This window comes from Peromyscus eremicus, chromosome 3, assembly GCF_949786415.1.
Source record: "Peromyscus eremicus chromosome 3, PerEre_H2_v1, whole genome shotgun sequence".
NCBI classification, from domain to species: Eukaryota; Metazoa; Chordata; class Mammalia; order Rodentia; family Cricetidae; genus Peromyscus; species Peromyscus eremicus.
In genome coordinates this window covers 157,387,535-157,408,216 of record NC_081418.1, presented here as the reverse complement: position 1 = coordinate 157,408,216, position 20,682 = coordinate 157,387,535, and the positions used below count along the sequence as shown (strand labels likewise).

The window sequence follows — 20,682 nt, the reverse complement described above, 5'->3', positions numbered from 1 at the left end:
TTGACCAACAACTCAAAAGAGGCCTTCTCATGCCTGGTGTTGGGATTTTTGTTAGTCTTTGGTTCTTAGAGTGACCATTGTCAGCCCACTTGGAAAGTTTCATTTAAATTATATATGTGTATTTATACACAGACTTACATGTATTATAGGTTTGTTTGTTTAGGTAGCTAGTTAATAGTGTCATTCCTTATAAATTTTTCAGACATCATTACATTTTACCCTCTTCTCTCCTGTATTTAGTTCCCCTGACCTAATTAAAGCCCCCATTGTTAGATCCTAAGTGAGCTGTAGACAAATTGCTAAATGGTCTTACTAAACAAAAACCTGGAACCAGATATAGGGGTGAAAACCTGAGAGATCAGAGGAATAGGAAAAGCCACAAGCTAACTTCACCACACCAACACCTCAGTCTCCAAAGAGACCCACTTGCTGTATACCCACACCTATATGCCTTTCTGTTCTACTATCTCATCTGCTCTCTCTGTCCAGCTACATCACTTCCTCTTCCTGCTCAGCTCTGTCACTTCCTGTCTATCTGTACAGACCTCCAGTCCTCTATGGTTAGTACTGGGATTAAAGGCATGTGTCACCATGCTTGGCTCTGTTCCCAGTGTGGCTTTGAACTCACAGAGATCCAGACAGATCCCTGCCTCCCGAATGATAGGATTAAAGGCATGTGTTACAATTGCCTAACTTCTATGTTTCGTATAGTGGCTGACTTTTTCCTCTGATCCTCAGATAAATTTTAATGGGGGACACAGTATATTGAGGAACACAATATAGCACCACAGTGAGCCCCAAAAATGGCAGTGCTGCTGACAGTGTCCTAAGAGGATGGCCTGGGCTCTGACTGGGTAAACAGAAAATGAAACCCAACATTCCCCAGAGATCTTGTAAGGTGGGTTCCTGTTTACCAGGAAAGTCAATACCACCCTGATCTGTCCCCAAAGGGGCATCTAGTTCCTGATTAACCCAAAAAGCCTGCAATAGTTCAAACCCCCTGGCTACTCTGACTCATGGGCCTCCTACCACTACTACCTTCCCAACAAAACTGACAAGCATTTTTCCTGTGACTGCTGTCCTCTGTCCTTGGAGACAACCTGGCCATTTGTTCCCTAAATAAACTTTATTTTACCCATAAAGTGGTCTAGTTTGGTGGTTTCACTGAGTCTTTACTTAACAACCATTTTCCCATGGCTTGGTTAGAGTTACTATTGCTGTTATGAAACACCATGACCAAAAGCAAGTTGGGGAAGAAAAGGTTTATTTCCCTCACAGTTCCACATAATAGTTCATCGTCAAAAGCAGTGATGGCAGAAACTCATGCAGGGCTGGAACCTGGAGGCAGGAGCTGGTGAAGAGGTCATGGAGAGGTGCTGCTTACCGGCTTGCTCATCCTGGCTTACTCAGCCTCCTTTCTTATCAAACCCAGAACTACCAGCCCAGGGATAGCACCACCCACAATGGGCTGGGCCCTCTCGCATCAACCATTGATTAAGCAAATGCCCTACAGACTTGCCTATAGCCAGATCTTGTGGAGGCATTTTCTTAATTGACTTAACTTTAGCTTGTGTCAAGTTGTTATAAAACTATCTAGCACACCCCATCAGATTATTCGTACCCTGCCATTTCCCTCTATTGCTCCCCTGCTCCCCCACAACAGCAATGGTCTCTTTTTAATTTGCTGGGTTTTGTAATTACTCCAGCATGTGTACTCACATCTGAAGTTTCGGAGCTAGGAGCCTCAGAAGAGAGAAAACATGAGATGTGTGTCTTTCTGAATCTGGGTTACCTCACTCAGTATGATCTTTTAGAGAGTTTCATCTGTTTACCAGGTTAAGCCCTGGAGAAGGATATGCAGGATCTGGCTGGATGGAGTGGCTGGATCCTCTATGATTTTCTTAAGTACAAATAAAAGGACCTGTGAAAATAAAACAGTTTAGAATCAGATGACCTAAAAATAAATGTGGTTTTTGGCTGGGTATAGGGGCACTGAAGAGCCCAAAAGTAAGAAAAAAATTGTATGCCTATTCATATAGCTTATACATACGTTCTAGGAGTCTCACAGCTAACAAGTTAACCTTTAGCAGTCACTCTTATATGCCCCTTTGCCATACATTCCTTGTAGTTATGGGAAGAACAGCTGCTTAGGAGTTAAGACAGAACAATAGCTGTGTCAGGACAGCCATATGCTTTCATAAACATGTTGAACTAACACCTGTTAATCAGAAGTCATAAATCTCAGAATGTATTCTACTAAAGGCCCAACCTCGAGATTGTAAAAGTTCCTTTAACTCCCCATCCTGCATATATTTTTCTGCTATAAAAAGAAGATTCTGGCCTCCCCTCATGGTTACAGCACTAAATCCTGACTTGCTTGTGGCCCTAGCTAGCTAGAAGTTTTGGTGCCCCACAGTGGTGGAATAAAATTTGCTTCTGGTTAATAGACTTGGTGGTCTGCTCCCTTTATTTTCGAAACTCCAGGACCAAAACAGGCACATGCCTTTAATCTCAATGCTTTGGAAGCAGAGGCGGGAAGATCTCTGTGAATTTCAGGCCAGCCTGATCTATATAGTAAGTTCCAGGACAGCCAGAACTACATAATATGGGATGGGTGAGGGAGAACACTTGAAGAGTTTTTTGTTTTGTTTTGTTTCTCTCTGGTTTCTTTTGCTTTATCTGGTTGGAAGTCAGGAATAGGTGTTGTCTTAGTGCTGGTGATTCTGGGTCAAGGGCCCTTGAGCTAGACTAGCAGATCCAGAGGATTGCAGCTCTGGGTCCTGAAAAACAGGATTATGGCTCTCATCTCTACAGGTCAAAGATTTGTGGCATTAGGTGCTATGGTTAGAGGCTTATTGCTGTGGGCCTTGACTATCCCTGGCTCTGTGCTCTGCAACCAGTGACCAGTGACTCCTAGTAGCAGGTACAGTTAGCAATCACAGTGGCCGCTTGTGTTACTGCTTCCAAACCTTGGGTATCAAGACTCTTGGGCTTGGAACCAAACTGGGAGCTGGCCTGGGGCTGGTAGTCCATTTCTGGGGGAAGGGGGAAATGAATGAGTTATGGCCCAGTGTTAGGGAAGTAGGATGTGGGTACATCATGGAGGACTCACACTGGTGAACTAAGAGCTGGAGTTCCAGGCACATACTCTAACACCCTAGACTACAGAAACAGATGCCATTATTTTTTTGGTTGGGATGTAATCAAATAATCAGATCCACATTGCTGAGGGCCAGTGGTTGATAGGTTCCAGAAAGGAGGCAAGGAGTAGGCGAGGGAAGGATTGAGCCAGTCCATGGTGGTCAGGAGAATTTCACAGCCAGACTGACTAGCAGCCAGAGTGCTTCTTTATTTATACATAATTCAGTATGCAGGGATAGATTCATGATGTTCCAAAACAGACCATATCATTTCTGTTTTCAGAAATGTATTTCACTTCCTCTTGCATATCTTTTAGTCATCATTGATAAACCTTGACAAAACAGAGTTATCTTTTACAATCACTTTTATTCATCAACCCCATAACCCAACTTTTAAAACTCTAGAGGCATATGACAGCCTATTCTCGGCTGGCAGCTCATGAGGCTTCAAGGACACTAGACAGAAAGAAAGTCTCCAAGCCAGCCCAAGCAGATTTCCATGTTCCGAGCAATGGATTATTAACTCTTAATGGTCAGAGTGTCATAGGCCCAACAAAAATCTTCAGGCCAAAGCTGCTGCAGTTATTCAATTTCTAGCATAATATAATGTTTACATTTTATATCTTTATAGAATTTCTTTATATGTCTAATCTTGGCATTCTTTTGTTCCTTGGTGATATGATACCACAGTGGCTTTGTGGGGTTAACAAGTTAACTTTTCTAAGAAAGGGAAGTCCTGACTGTGGGGGGCCCAAAACAGCTTGACCACACAGCTGCCATGACAGGTTTAAAGTTCCAGACACAGCTTCTGGCAGGCAACACCTGGACCTAGGAAAAGTCATAAGCTGACCTCACCCAGGGAGGCCTGCATCTAAGGGGAAATACCTGACATTCCAAACATTCTCTATATCCCTAGACAAATGTCAGCCAATTAGGGTCATGTCAGCCAATTAGGGTCCCGAACCCTGGAAATTCCCTCACCCCATCCTCTGCTATGATAGAAACCCCACCTGGCCTGGTCTCTGGGCTCTCTGCTCTCACCACTGCATCAGACAGAGTCCAAGCTCTGAGCTTGAAAATAAAGGCTCTTTGCTTTTGCATGTGGGATTCAGTCTCCATTGTGGTCTTTTGGGGGACCCCACAATCTGGGCATCACACTGACACCTCATTCTTATATCATCTTTCCACACCATTCTTTGCCCATCAATATAAGCCCTGTATAGGGCACAGACAGCTTCAGCTAGTCTAACTTTGTTGTGATATATGCCACGTAATTGCCTGAGTGTATAGTAGGAAGCGGCTTGCAATCTGAGCTACAGCCAGCTCTTCTAGCCCACTGAATCTTATTGACCTTTTTAAGTTTACTTTGTTTTGATTATCTTGTTCCTATGTAAGTGCTGTGGCAGATGTTTTAAGAATATCTCAGAGCCTCGTAAAGACCTCAAACTCAAAGATCTGCCTGCCTTTGCCTCCCAAGTGCTGGGGTTAAAGGTGTGTACCACCACTTCCTGGCTGATCTCTGGCTTTTTTATGTGCATCACAACCTCCAAGGCATAAGGAAGACCTTCAAGTAGATAAGGATATCTCTCTAACAGTGGTAGGGGTAGTATGCTCAGGACTTAGAAGCAGTACTCCTGGAAGAAGGCATAAATGATTCATAAGAAATTTCCTATCAATCCAATATCCTTAAGTTGTACAAATATTAAAAGCCCCTCAAGCATGCAACATGCGGAGATCAAAACCAAAAGGGAAAGATGGTCACAGCATCGGTCATGTGGCTCAGCTTTGCTGGATCTTTGTCATTCAGCTGTGCCGGCTTTATGATTTTTGCCATTCCCATCAGATATGGCTATACCACCTCATCATAAATTTTGATGATAAAAATAATATAAATAAAAATGTTCTCCTCCATCAAGTAGGTGAGATATGGCACATTAGTGACAGCCCAGCAGATAAAGGTGTGCTAGCCACCCGAAACAACACAATGTCAGATAGTGGAGTCCAGACATATGTGGCCATGTGAAGGATGACCAATGACATTGCAAGCACTGTGCAATTGGAACTGTTCTGTCACATTGACAACACTGGCCTATTGCAATGTGCCTGCTTCATGTGGCAGCTGATGGATGATGGGAAGAAAGTCAATTCTCTGGCTGACAGCCACATTCCCTGTAGGACTTCCAAGCAAGTTCAAGCCAGGCAGTGCTGGCCAAATTAGCAGTATTAGAAGGAAGGGGACAGCTGAAGTTCATTCACTGCAGTGTATCAGATCCCATATGACTACCAGGTGGCCACAGCAAGTAACACTACCCTGAGGGTCTGGGACACATGGAATATGAGCCAGATATACTGCTTAGAGAACATCTACTGGCAGCTGGTGTGTTGACCTTGACTTCAATGCCAGCAGGCAGTATTATCTCACCATCTGCAGAAATGACTACAAAGTGAAATTCTATGACATACAGAATGTCACCTAGCCCACCTAGGGGATCACTCTCATCTGCTACCATCATTCTCATGAGCAGCTGATCCTTACTGGCAGCAGTGTCTTCCTGTTCAACAAGGTATCCACATTGATACAAGTGTAAACTTTTTTATATTCCTGTTTAAGATAATTTGTATATTGATACAAATACAGAACTATATTTATTATAATATATATGTATTTCTACTCTTATTTGAAATATTTGTATATTGATACAAATGTAAATTTATATCTGTCATACTGTATGTATGCTCTGTTTAGGATATTCTGTATATTGATATATATTTAAGATTATTGTCATATTGCGTATCGCACTATACATTCCTACCTCTGTTATAAATATCTTGTGTATTGTCACAATTGTGAAGTCATCGTTCTTTACCATACATTTGCTTATAGACTGTTTACCTTGTTTACATGAAGCCTTAGTCCTTAGGTTATTTCGGTAGCTAAGACTTATAGATTTATAGTCACCTATGCTTGTCATCTCTATAGTTACGTTAGTTAGGTTATCCAGATTTACAGATACATAGGTTGGATGGACAGGTAATCTTCAAACACTTCATAGACCTATAGAATATGGCATTTAAATAACTTAGAATTCTGTTGATGTGAGACACAATTGGTCCTGGCAGTACCAATTTGATCCCAAGAGAACATTGGGCTTCTAAGACATTTCCATTTGGAAGTTTGTCTTCTTGGCACAAAATGGCCTACTGGGCAAAGAACTGCCCTTGCCTCAACTGCTGACAATACGAGTCCTGTCCTTCTGGACAAGCGGGACACAAGGAAAAGTGACATCTGAACTCTGCCGAGACAGGGTAAGATGGTCTTTCAGAATTCCTGCTTCTGAAAATGGTCTGTCAGATACTTTAGGCCAATTTGAATGCATCAACAATGCTGAGAAACATTAGGTGGCTGTCCAGGCTGCCAGCTGTCTCTGTCTACTCTTGCAAGATTCCTGAAAGTTGCTTGCATCCATCTTCCATTTCTCAGGTACCATTATATTCCTTCTCAGGTCTTTGATGGGATTGAAGACTAGCAGTTATAGTTACAACTTAGTATATATATATATATATATATATATATATATATATATATATATATATATATATATATATATAAATATAAATATCTTAGAACATATTAAGTATTAGATTCAGGTTCTTTAGGATAGGACACCTTTTGGAATGATCTTTGTAACATGCCATTTACCTACGCTCTAGACTTCTCTGGATTTTAGTATGTGTTTCTTGCTTAATATTCTTTGCATTGTTTGTAGTTCCATCTTATCTAGGTCATTATCCCTCATTACTCATGGACAATATTTGATAACCATTCCTTTGTATATAGTCTGGTATTAGGTTAGAACCTTCTTATTTAGACAAAAGGGGGAGATGTAGTGGGTAGCCATTCCAGCCTTGATCTGGAAGTTCCAACCCCCATTGAGGCTTTGGTAACTGTCACGCCTACAAGGCGGGGCCAAGAGAGGACCCTGAAGACCTGAGATCCAGATGCGTGGGCGCTCTTGGTTCCTGGACCCTGGACACTGGAGGTAGACTGAGCAGAGTTCTTCAGAGAACACCGCCAGACTGCGCTACACCTTGTCCAGACCCTGTAACCTATCCCTTCACTTGTAAGTCACCCCACAAAATAAACCTCCCTTTTAACTACGTGGAGTGGCCTTAATAATTTCACCAATATATCCATCTCCTCAGAGCCCTTCAACCAGTTGGTGGATAATGATGGTGTCATTGGACCCCCTCCCAGAGCACCATGCTGAGAAGTTAGGAGCCCTTACAGGACAATATTACTGCTACTTTTGAGGAACATGAAGACAGTATGTACCCTTTGGATTGGGCCTCAGATGACTCATGGCTATTTGCTTCCCTGAGTTGTGACAGGAGGCTAGTTATCAACACAGTCCCCTGGGTACTGAAGTACCACAAATTGCTCTAGTAGCCCATGGTACTGCTGATTGGTACTTGCAGATTCTCAGAAATCTGCAGCTGTGAGGTAAATCCCATTGCAGACAGATCCCTCCATGGGAGAACCAACATTACTTCCAACAGGAGCTCTAAGGGGAACAGCTGAGCTTCTAACAAAAGCTCATCTGAAGCTGTCAACAAGGCAGGAGCCATTATGCTGTATTGTTAAAAACAAGTTTCTATTACTATAAGAGTTAAGTTGCTTGATCTGCCTACTAAACGTCTTAGAATGCTTCACTTATTTAAACTGGAGCAGATAAATACTAGAGAGAGAAACAGGAAAACAATTCCTGTAACAAGGAGCCCCAGCACAACTGCCAGCCCCTTGTATACCTTGCTTTGCTGCTGGAGAGACTGTTAGAAGAAACCTTTTAACTTTTAAACCAGAGAACAAAATGAATCTCAAGTGACCAGATTTTAATTTTAGAAATAAAGCTCTGAAAGCACTTTAAGCCATATGTTTTTTCAGGTGAGAAAAAAAAAAAAAAGATTGTGCTTAAATTATGCAGAAATAAGAATTCTTCTGTTACTTAGATATCGACAGTGTTAAAAAATCAGACATCTCGCCGGGCGGTGGTGGCGCACGCCTTTAATCCCAGCACTCGGGAGGCAGAGCCAGGCGGATCTCTGTGAGTTCGAGGCCAGCATGGGCTACCAAGTGAGTCCCAGGAAAGGCGCAAAGCTACACAGAGAAACCCTGTCTCGAAAAACCAAAAAAAAAAAAAAAAAAAAAAAAAAAAAAAAAAAAAAAAAAAAAAAAATCAGACATCTCAGGCAAATGTTCACTTAAATTCATGTCTCTGTCAGCCTGTCACCGAGAAATAGGCTTCAAATGCTTTCTTCAGTTTGCTCATTAACTATGATTTATGCTTTTTTTAAAACCTTTATCAATTAAGTACAATATCTGGTAACTAGATTTAAAGGATATTCATATTTCTTAAGCTTTTATTCCAGATAGACATTTTGAAATAAGATGGATAACCTACTGCAATTGCTAATATCCTCTTGAATTAAAAGTGGTGTAAAGCTGATAAGAGATTTTAAAGTGAGTGTTTTTCACTTCAGCTGATCTAAAACAAAATATCATATGTAGAAATATTTTCATAATATTTTTTTTACAAGCTTCCCGTGTTTTTTGTCTTATTTTCCTTGCTGCATTTACTGTAGGTTGCACACGAACTCTTACTCTCTTGTAATTGTGCCTCAGACTTTTCAGAAAGTCTACTTCCTGAGTTGCCCAGATCTTCTAGATCCGATGTGTTAGCCTTGGTTTGTTCTTGTGCTTTCTGTGTTTAAAACTTGGGCTGTAATAGGCAAACACAAGATTAAAATTTAGCTCATGGGAGTTTGCAAACAGTTCAGATGATTATGATTTGATTTGGTTTAATTGAGCTGTACTAGTTCATTTCACAAGGAAATGATACTGTAGACAAATGCAAATAAAACCTGAGTCAACCACCAAGTGTTGGTTATTAGAAATAAACTAGAAAATTTTAAGCTCTGGAGAAAAAAAAGAGTTGAGTTGCTCTGTTTCCTGGAACCTGACCTTCCCCAACCCATGACCTTGATTTGTTTTTGAGAATACCCTCCCACACCCTCCCTGACCATTCCTGAACCCTCCCTAATCACATGGTGATCACATGATTTTTTTTAAAGACTTTTTTGTATTTCCTTATTGCCCCATTGTCTCTCTTCTGTAAAACTACTCATGATTTTACTCCTTAAAAGGGGCCCAAGAGATGGATTCTGGACTGCTCTCTTTAACCCAACTTAGGGGGCAATAGCTAGCCAGCTATTGGGTGCACCCCAATAAAAAATCAAGCTTGCCTCAAATTTGGTTCAAATTGTGACAGAGGTCTTATTCTTGCCTTTGGGATTAACATTTTCTGGAGAGTCCCAGTGAGATTCAGACCACCCACCCAAATTCTAAACCTGGACATTTACTCCACAACTCCAGGGGGCTGGAGGTGGCTGCCTCAGGAGGCACGTGCCTTGAGATGATCCAAGGCTCCGAGACTGCCTTCAGTTCACAACTATGGAGTGAGCTTTCATGTTGAGAAAAGCAGTAAGTGTTTATGGAGGCCTCCTGGTGAGTTATAGTCTGGTTCTGTTTTGTAGGATACCGATCTGGGATGTTGAGGGGGTCCGAGGGGACCCCAATATTCTGTCCAGGGCAACAAGCAAGATGTCACACCACCCATCTGAGGTTCTCGATCTGGTTTTGTGTCCTGTGTGTCTTGTCTTTGGCTTCATGTTTACTGTCCTCTTTCTGTCTTTTGCACTTTCTGTGTTAATTGTTTTATTTTGGACTTGGGGCAACTGAACTGATGGGCAGTATGGGTAGTAAGATTAGCAAGCCTAACAGCCCTCTAACCTATATTCTAAAGAATTTTGATAAACTTTACCCCCGCCCCCCATAGCTAAGGAAGATTATGATTATCCTATCACCAAGCATCGCCTCTGAACATCCTGTGAAACTGCTTGGCCCATATTCGGGTTTGACTGGCTCTCCCAGGGTACTTCTGATTCTCAGCCTGGGCAATGGTTAATGGCACCCTCAGTAAGCCTGGCCAGTCAGATCAGATTGGATATGTCTTGCCTTGGGCTAAAGCAACTTCCAACCCACCCCCCTGGAAGAAGGTTTGTATGGTTCACATCAGGCAAAGTGGCCAAGCCCTAGTTGTTGGCAGACTGACCCTTTAAGGGTCTGTAGCAAAAACCAGCGAAACCCCTCTGAAAACTGTTCTGCAGGACTCACAAGAGGAAGAATCTTCCTTCCTCTGTATACCATCTTTATCCTCTTCTCCCCTCCTCACCTCAGCATCCACCTTTGCCACCTCAATCCCTACCACCAAGGCCTACTCTGCCCCCTTGTCTGCACCTACTCCTACCCCACCATATAGTTCTTTCCTACTTCTGCCTATCATCTCCCCACCCTTCTCTACTTCCCTGTCTTTTCTCCTCCTCACACTTGCCAGGGAGTCTCATATGACCCTCCTGACTCCTCCTTCACTCCTTGCTCCCCTATGGCCATTCCTTCAGTCGCTACCTGTATGTCCCTTTCTCCATCACAGATCTCTACAACTAGAAGGACCAGAAATCCCCTTTCATCATTAGCCCCAATTTCTTAGTTTCTCTAATTGATTATTGCTGTGGGATGGTCTGTATGTCTAGTGTGTTGCTGATTGGTCAATAAATAAATCACTGATTGGCCAGTGACCAGGCAGGAAGTATAGGCGGAACAAGGAGGAGAAAAACACTGTGAAGTGGAAGGGTGAGGAGAGAGACACTGCCAGCCGCCACGATGACAAACAGCATGTGAAGATGCCGGTAAGCCACGAGCCATGTGGCAAGGTATAGATTTATAGAAATGGATTAATTTAAGCTGTAAGAACAGTTAGCAAGAAGCCTGCCACGGCCATACAGTTTGTAAGCAATATAAGTCTCTGTGTTTACTTGGTTTGGTCTGAGTGGCTGTGGGACTGGCAGGTGAGAGAGATTTGTCCTGACTGTGGGCCAGGCAGGAAAACTCTGGCTACAAATGGCATCTAACATGGTGGCAAGAGTTCCACCTAAAAACTGAGAAAAAAGATTCTAAAACGGAGCGAAAAATAGTTCCTAATTGTCTCTCTCAAATGAGCGGCACCTGCCGGTTTGAGCTACTGGTAGGTTCCTATCGTGCACGTTCGACCTGCCGTATGGCGGGAATGAGGCCTCTGCAAGTGGCACATTAAGCTGCGTGGTGGATTTAGCCTTTGCTAGTACAAAACCAAAAAAAAGAGGTTGCTGGGCTACACGCTGCTTGGATAAAAGCATAGACCCAAGATAGCTCCCAGAGCTGGTGGTAAAGTACCACAGCCATGTTGGGAAGCTGAGGTGGACGGAGCCAGCAGCCACAGCTGCTGCAGTTTAAAGCAGTAGATTCACAATAAGACAGATTCAAATGTAATAGTTTACAATGTGTGTAAAATATATGTAGGCTTGAAAGAGACAAAAAGGTGATATATACAGTTATATAAACAAATACATAGTTTTAAAAAATAAAGTCTTTAAAGAGACAGTAAAATTAATATAAAAAATAAGCCACGTAAAGATGAATATTACACAGAGAATCTGGATTGTGTTGTCTTTGGGATTCTTAACTGCAGAGAGATATTTGATTGTAAAGGAAGCTGAGTTAAACCAATATGTAGATTTTAAAGATACCTTGACTTCAAAATTTGGATGTAGGAATATGTTGCTTTGGAAAGGAGACTCTGCTTTTGTTCCCACAGAAAGCCAAAGGCTATGGATTTGTTCCAGATTAAGATACATCAGGTTTGACCAGCCAAGACCCCCTGAAAGGTCTCCGATGACACCATGGCCCAGATGATCCAACATCCAGAATGGTTTGAAGGCAACTGGCTCAGATGATACACCCCCATGGACTATTCCATAATCCTAAAATTTTCTTTGTGTCCCCATAAGATACAGCACCCCCTCCAGCAGGAAGTAGTAAGAGAAGCTACGCCCAAATTCCCAAGTTATATGTAATTTTACTTTGTTAAGGTTAAAATCTTCCTTTTTGAAAAAAAAAAAAAAGGAAAAAGAAAAGGGGAAGTGCTGTGGGATGGTCTGTATGTCAAGTGTGTTGCTGATTGGTCAATAAATAAAACACTGATTGGCCAGTGGCCAGGCAGGAAGTATAGGCGGAACAAGGAGGAGAAAAAAGCTGTGAAGTGCAAGGCTGAGTCAGAGAGACACTGCCAGCCGCCACGATGAGAAACAGCATGTGAAGATGCCGGTAAGCCACGAGCCATGTGGCAAGGTATAGATTTATAGAAATGGATTAATTTAAGCTGTAAGAACAGTTAGCAAGAAGCCTGCCACGGCCATACAGTTTGTAAGCAATATAAGTCTCTGTGTTACTTGGTTTGGTCTGAGTGGCTGTGGGACTGGCAGGTGAGAGAGATTTGTCCTGACTGTGGGCCAGGCAGAAAAACTCTAGCTACAGATTATATCTTTTTCAATCATCTACCCGTGTGGGACAACTGTCAGCATATTCTCTGTACCCTCTTCACTGCCGAAGAAAAGGAACCAATTCTCATGAAAATAACTGAAGCACTCCCTGGAATAGTTTCAGTGCTGATGACCAGGGGGCAGAGGCAATTGATCATGCTCTGCCAAGAAGGAGACCCCAGTGGTACTATAACACAGAGAGAGGTAGGAGATCATTCAATGAATACCACCAGATTCTGCTAGGAGGGATGAAAATGGGCAGCCCCAAGGCCCACTAACCTGTCTAAGGTAGCAGATGTGAGTCACCTTCAGCTTTTCTGGAGCACCTCCTGGACACCTATCACTTATCCACTCCTATAGACCCAGAGGACCCAGCAAATCTCAAGGCAAGTAACCTGGCCTTTGTTTCACAATTGGCCCCTGATATGCTGTGGACTAATCCTTTTGTACACTGTGAATATGTATTACTCTCATTGGTTTAATAAAGAACCAATTGGTAAATAGCTAGGCAGGAAGAGGTTAGGGAAGAGAGACAGACTGAAAGGACACTGAGAAGAATAAAGGTGGAGTTGCCAGCCAGACACAGAAGAAGCAGGAGATGAGCATGCTGTGCTAAAAAAAGGTACCACCACTTGGTAGGGCATGGGTAAGAAATACAGGTTAATTTAAGTTGTAAATCTAGTTAATAACAAGCCTAAGCTATTGGTCAGGCATTTATAATTATTAATAAGTCTCTGTGTGGTTATTTAGGTAACTGGCAGTCCCAAAGAAAAACTCTGCCCGCACTGACATACATAGAAAGATACAAAAGATGGATGGGTTTGCAGGAAAGAACAGGTCAGAACTATTACAAATAACCCAGAAAGTGTTTGACGGCAGAGACAGCAAGGAAGATCTTCTGATAAAGAAGACTGGACATGCCACCATAGCTGCCCTACAAGCCCCAGCCATTTTCAACTCTGCCCATGCACACCAGGATAAAAAAAAAAAAAAGAGGAGACCTTTACAAAAGGTCCAATATGCCTACTGCACAGAAATGGGTTATTGGAAAAATGAATGTTCATGCTGGAAAGAGGTAGCTGCCCCCAAACACAAACCAATCCTAGCTATGGAGGATTTTTTTTTTTTTTTTTTTTTTTTTTGGTTTTTCGAGACAGGGTTTCTCTGTGTAGCTTTGCGCCTTTCCTGGAACTCACTTGGTAGCCCAGGCTGGCCTCGAACTCACAGAGATCCGCCTGGCTCTGCCTCCCGAGTGCTGGGATTAAAGGCGTGCGCCACCACCGCCCGGCCTAACTATGGAGGATTATTGAGGCTGAGGCTCCTTTGAACTAGGCCCCCAGGAGCTTATGGTAATGTAAGACGAATTGCTAAATGGTCTTATTAGTTAAAAAAACAAAAACAAAAACAAAAACCCTCAAGCCAGATACTGGGGGTGATTTCTGAAAGATCAGAAAAATAGAACAAGCCACAGCCAACCTTACCTTGCTAACTCTTCAGTTGATCTTGTTTCCTCAGAATGAAAGCTTCTGAGTCCTCACTGGAATGGATCTCAGCTGAACTGCTACTAAAAAGTCTTCTAGGAAATCTTCAGCCCAAGAGCCTCTGAGTCTTCACCCAAAAGGGTCTTAGTTAAACTGCTGCTAAAAGTCTAAAAGCTTAAAAGCCTCTAGTTCCTGGTCCTCATACATTATATACCTTTCTGCTTCCTGCCATCACTTCCTGGGATTAAAGGGGTGTGTCCTTCCCAAACAAAGACATGAGATCTCAAGTGCTGGGATTAAAGGTGTGTGCCACCACACCTGGCTCTGTTTCCAGTGTGGCCTTGAATTTACAGAGATCCAGACATATCTCTGCCTCCTGAGTGATAGGATTAAAGGCATGTGCCATCACTGTCTGGTCTTTGTGTCTAATCTAGTGGCTGTTCTATTCTCTGACCCCAGGTAAGTTTTATTAGGGTACACAATATATTGGGGGACACAGTATATCACCACATGATAACCTTCATCATAGGGGCCAACCTGTAAAATTTCTGGTGGACACAAGGTCTACTCATTTGGTATTACAGGAGCCCCTGGGACCTCTTACCAACCAAACAATGGAAATCCAGGGTGTGGGGAGGTCTCGACTGCCTGTAATATAGTGTGTTTATCTCATAGAAACATCCTGTTCTACTGGGCATTTTTACCTGTGGATTATTGGCACAGCCATATCTGATGGGAATGGCCAAAATAATAAGGGCAGCACATTTGCTTGGCAAAGATCCAGCCAAGCTGAGCTGTGGTGATATATTATGTACCCTCATAAAATTTGCCTGAAGATCAGAGAACAGAACCAGCCACTAGATTGAACATAGATGCCAGGCAGTGGTGGCACACACCTTTAATCCTAGCACCTGGGAGGCAGAGATCTTTCTGGATATCTGTGAGTTCAGAGCCACCCTGGACTACATGAGATTGATTCAGTCTAGGAGAGAAACAGAGCCAGACGGTGGTAGCACACTTTTAATCTCAGTACTTGGGAGTCACACACCTTTATTCCCAGCACTTGAAATCTCATACCTTTAATCCCAGTATTTGGGAAGTATTCATGACATTAATCCCAGCACTAGGAAGGAAGTGATGGCTGAGTGGAGAAAGGTATATAAGACCTGAGGAGACAGGAACTGAGGCTTTTCAGGCTGGGGAGTCCTAGAGGTAAGACGTCTCTATGATCTTTCAGCATTTGCCCCAATATCTGGTTCCGAGATTTTATTAAAAGACGTTCTAATATTCGAGCTGCACTGAGCCATATGATGGCCACTGTGCCACCTTTGGTTTTCATCTCTACCTGTTGCATACTTGTGAGACTTTTAATATTTGCACAATTTGGGGATATTAAATTGATGGAAAATTTCTTATGAATCATTTATAACTTCTTCTAGGAGTACTGCTTCTAAGCTTCCCCAGGAAAGGCGTGAAAATACTACCCCTCCCACTTTTAGGGAGATATCCTTATCTACTTGTAGGTCTTCCTTATGCCTTGGAGGTTGTGACACATAAAGCCGCCAGAGGTCTCTTTATGAGGCTATGAGACATTCTTGAAACATCTGTACTTACTTAGAAACAGGATAATCAAAACAAAGTAAACTTAAGGTCAACTTAAAAGGTGGGCTAGAGGAGTTGGCCACAGATCAGATTGCAAGCCTCTTCCTGCTGTACATTCAGGCAATTATGTAGCATATACAGCAACAAAGTTAAACTGGCTGAAGTTACTTCTGCTCTACACAGATGTATATTGATGTGTAAAGAACAGAGTGAAAAGATGATAAAAGAATGTGATGTCAGGACCTCCCTTCTTAGAAAAGTTAGCACATGCAGACTCACTGTGGTGTCATAGGACTAAGGAACAACAGAATGCCACGATTGGACATATAAACAAATTCTATAAAGATATAAAATAAAAACATTATATTGTGCCAAAATTTGAATAAAAACAGCAGCAGCTTTTGCCTGAGGAATTTTCTTGGGCACTCTGACCTTAAGAGTTAATAATACACTGCTTGGGACACGGCAATCTGCCTGGGCTGGCTTGGAAATTTTGTTTTGCTCTAGCATCCTTGAAGCAACCAGAGCTACCAGCCTGATGACAGGCTATCATATACCTCTAGGTTCTTAAAAATTGGGTTATAGAGTTGTGAGTAAAAATGATAACTCTGTTCATCAATTGTAGATGAATTGCTAAGCAATCTTATTCATAAAAAAACCCAGAGCTCTGGGTTGAGGTTAAAGCCTGAGAGATCAGAGGAATAGGAAAAGCCACAGCCAACCTCACCTTACTGATGCCTTGGTCCCCAAAGAGACCTACTTCCTGTATACCCATGCCTATTTGCCTTTCTGTTCTGCCATCTCATTAACTCTCTCTGCCCAGCTACATCACTTCCTGTCTGTCTGTACAGACCTCCAGACTTCTATGGTTAGTGCTGGGATTAAAGGTGTGTGTTACCATGCCTGGCTCTGTTCCCCAGTGTGGCCTTGAACTCACAGAGCTCCAGGTGGATCTCTGCCTCCTAAATGCCAGAATAAAAAAACATGTGCTACTATTGCCTGACTTCTATGTTTAATATAGTGGCTGGCTTTTTCCTCTGATCCTGAGATAAGCTTTATTAGGGAACACAGATATAATATCACCACAATCAATGGTGTCAGAACTTGAGGGGAAATGATTGGAAAAGATAACTCTGTTCTGTCTTAGTTCATCAATGATGACTAAAACATGAGCAAGAGGAAGTGAAACACATGTCCAAAGACAAAAACTATATGATCTATGTTTTGGAACAACATGAATCTATCCCTGCTTACTAAATTCTGTATAAATAAAGAAGCACTCTGGCTGCTAGTCACTCAGGCTGCAAGATTCTCCCAACCATCATGCCTGGCTCCCTCCTTCCCTTGCCAACAACCTACATCCTCTCTGGACCTGTCAACTGCTGAGGCTGGCTCCCAGCAGATTATTGTAAAAATGATTTCTTTCTTAGCTATACTATCTAATTGATAATAATAATGTTGTTTTAAATAGAGTTTGATGATTAAAAATACAAGGTATTGTCACACAGCTAGGGCCTATGAGTTTCACCTAAGTAGCTGCATAGATTGCAGTTCAGGTTAATGATTAAGGAAAACAATTGAGTCCCCAGGAGCCAGGTTGACTCAAATTCTTTTAATCTTAATGTTGGAAGATGTGTTCACAGGTTTCAGAGTGCATCATAGCTGAAACAAAGCTTTGAAAATAAAGTTATACTAAGATGTTTTTGTTAAATAGCTTTGAGGTGAGAAACCCAAGACAATTTAAAGTTTTAGAACGGCACATAGTTGAATGAGGAACTCTTTTAAGTTCAGGGAACAAGAACAAAGCAGCCCAATTATCATTAGCTGAAGTACTTTTTTTCCTAGGATTGGTTGATGACCAAAGGTGATGATTAATTCCTTATACCCATTTTTGCCCTCAATCTCCTGATATAAAAAACTATTGATTGTGAAATGACTCAGCCCTAACAGGCTTGAAGGCCAGCTGGCCTAAACCAGTAATAAGATGCTTCCTGAGGGCCAACCTGGCTCTGCCTAAGGGCCTTAGCAACAGCAACTGAGATATGATCTGAGATGACCTGGACCAATGAGAGGCAGCCATGTCACACCAGCAGATGCATATTCATCAGACCTTCCCCAGGGTGGGGTGGAGGATATATAAGGCTTGCCTCTTCCTGAATAAACTGAGCTTGTTTCAACATCCTCCCAGAGTCTATGTCGTCGACTCTGTGTCTACTGGGCCCCAAGGGAACAGTGCAGGACCCTGCCACAGTTGATGAGCAGGTATGCACAGTAAAGATTTAAAGTAGAGCTGACTGGTTGCTTTTCATGTATAAAAATTTATGTTTGTGATTCCTTTAAGATCCCTTATAAGATTACCTTTCAAGATAAGTAATAAAATGATTGGTCCTTTCTTTGTAACCACAAAAGTGCAGGCTGCCAGTAAAAGAATACCTTGCTTGCCTACACTGTTAATCTATAACAAGTTGCTTGGGTGTGAATATATGTGGGTTCTTGGGATAATTTGTTTTTCACCTGTAATGCATAAAATGTTTAATCATGTAAGGGATAAGGAAAACATGCTTTTTTTTTTTTACTTGTATTCATTGTGATCATTTACTTGAAAAATAGAATGTAACTACATTCCAATTTTTATATTGCTTGAAAGATTTTGCTGGAGTACATAAGCTGTAAGGGAAAAATAGAGGAGACAGAAAGCATCAAGAATGAGAGAATGAGGAAGAATAAAGATAGAGTTGGAAGGAAAACATCAAGAGAGACAGAAGGGACATTTCTGGATAGAGAGAAGAATAGAGAATGGAAAATACAAAAGAAGAATAAAGAAAAGTTCTGAAGGAAACCATCAAGAGAGTGTGTGAGTGCCTTTTCCTTAACCTCAGATACAAAAGTACTCCATAGATTCCCTTTGAGCCCTGCAGTGCTGGAGGCTGGTTACCCAGGTGGCGGAACTTAGTGATTTAGAGCACTGGCTGCTCTTGCAGAGGATCATACCCAGCTTGTTTTCAGCACCCACACGACAGCCCACAGCTGAGTGAAACTCCAGTTCCAGGGCATCCAGTGCTTCTCACTCCCAAGGGCTGGCACATACACATATACTTGGACACATTCTTTTCTTTTTAAATACTTAAGGAAAGCTTAACACCAAAATAACATTCTTAGTGACACTGTGTGAACAGTGTTTAACCACCAGCTTCCAAACCTAAATATATTTCAGGCTGAGTATAATCACATAAACCTTTAAAGGCAGATGAAAATGTTAGAAGGCCTTGAAGTTCTTCTGCCCTTGACGAGAAGAATTCAAACTAATTCAACATGACACAAAGATAAAGCAAGCAAGGTTTCATAACTAACAGTACATATGCAAAAGATCTACCAACAGAATCTGTGGTTCAGTTCAGTTTGTTTTTGAGACAGGGTCTCACTATGTAGATCAGGATGGCCTGAAACTCAGAGATCCTCTTGCCTCCACTTCCCACATGGTGATATTTAAGATGGGCACCACCACACCAGGCTACATAGGCCTTTAATCTGTCCTGCTCACACTTTTCTACATCATTCTCTGCCTCTCAATTGGTAAGTTAAAATATTTCCTGCCCTCTGCAGGTTGGTTTATAACCCTCTTAAACTAGAAGTTGTTTACTCCTTTTTGAAATTGCTCAAGTTCTTGTGGCTGATCTCGTGACTATCTGTGGGTTAGACATCCTGTTACCTCAAGGTAAACTTCTGATACTTTAAAATTGAGGCCTTCCTTACCATAAAAGCTGAAGCCAGGGTTTTGCAATAGTTTATCCGTCAGTATAAGTGGAATAGGGCTTAGACTATGTTGTAGGGTCTTCTCTCAGCTTATGCTCATATCTCACTTCTACTTAGAAGAAAGGCAGAAATGGTCAGATATAGTGGTACATGCCTGCAATCCTGATACTTGGGAAGTACAAGCAGGAAGATTTGGAGTTCAAGGTCATGGTCAGCTCCATAGTAAGTTTCAAGGCAGCCTGGACTACAGCAGACCCTGTTGGGAAAAAAATTTTAAAAACACAATGGGCTGGCAAGATGTCCCAGAAAGTAAAAACACTAACCTCCAAGCCCAACAACCTGAGTTCAATCTCTGGGACCCATATAATAGAATCAGCAAACCAGCTCCCACAAGTTGTCCTCTGACCTCCACTTACATGATGATTACATGGATACATCCCTCCTCATGACCCCCCTCCATAAATAAATAAATAAAAATATCATTTAAATATATAAATTCAAAAGCTAGAGTCAGTGATATGGCTTAATGGGGAAGGGTTCCTTATTGCTGAGTCTGAAGAGCTGAGTTCCATACCTGAGAACCACATAGTAATAGAGGACCAACTCCTATAAATTATTCTCTGACCTCTATGCACACCACTGTCCATGCAGAAATAAAATCAATCAATGAACAATAACAAAAGCAAAGGCCAGGCATGGTGACATATGCCTTTAACCCAGTGTCTCTCAATAAATGGGTCACGACCCCTACGAAACCTCTATTTCCAAAAATATTTACAGTATGGTTCACGACAGTAGCAAAATTACAGTTATGAAGTAGCAATGAAAAAAATCTTTTGGTTGAGGGGGTCACTGCAACATGAGGGACTGTTTTAAAAGGTCACAGCATTAGGAGAGTTGAGAAACACTGCTTTAACTGCAGCACTGGGCATGCAGTGGCAGGCAGACTTCTGTGAGTTTGAGGCCAGCCTGGTCTCCCCTAGGCTACAAAGTGAGACTGTCTCAAAAGGCAAAACAAACAAACAAAAAACACAAAAAACCCACAAAATTATGAAAGGAAACTGTTTTGGTTAGGGTCTTAGTCAGCGTTACTATTTCTGTGATAAAACACCATGACCCAAAACTGTAGCACGAATCTTAACAGGTCTTATTAATAAAATCAAACCTGAAGCCAGGTATTGGGGTGAATGCTGGAAGATCAGAAAAGCAGAACAAGCCACAGCTACCTCACCTCA

General features: G+C 42.0%; 1 pseudogene; it reads left to right on the top strand.

Annotated features, from left to right (window-relative positions):
• The first annotated feature begins 4,160 nt into the window (after window positions 1–4,160).
• Window positions 4,161–8,172, top strand: LOC131906572 (EARP and GARP complex-interacting protein 1-like; annotated as a pseudogene).
• Window positions 8,173–20,682: the final 12,510 nt, after the last annotated feature.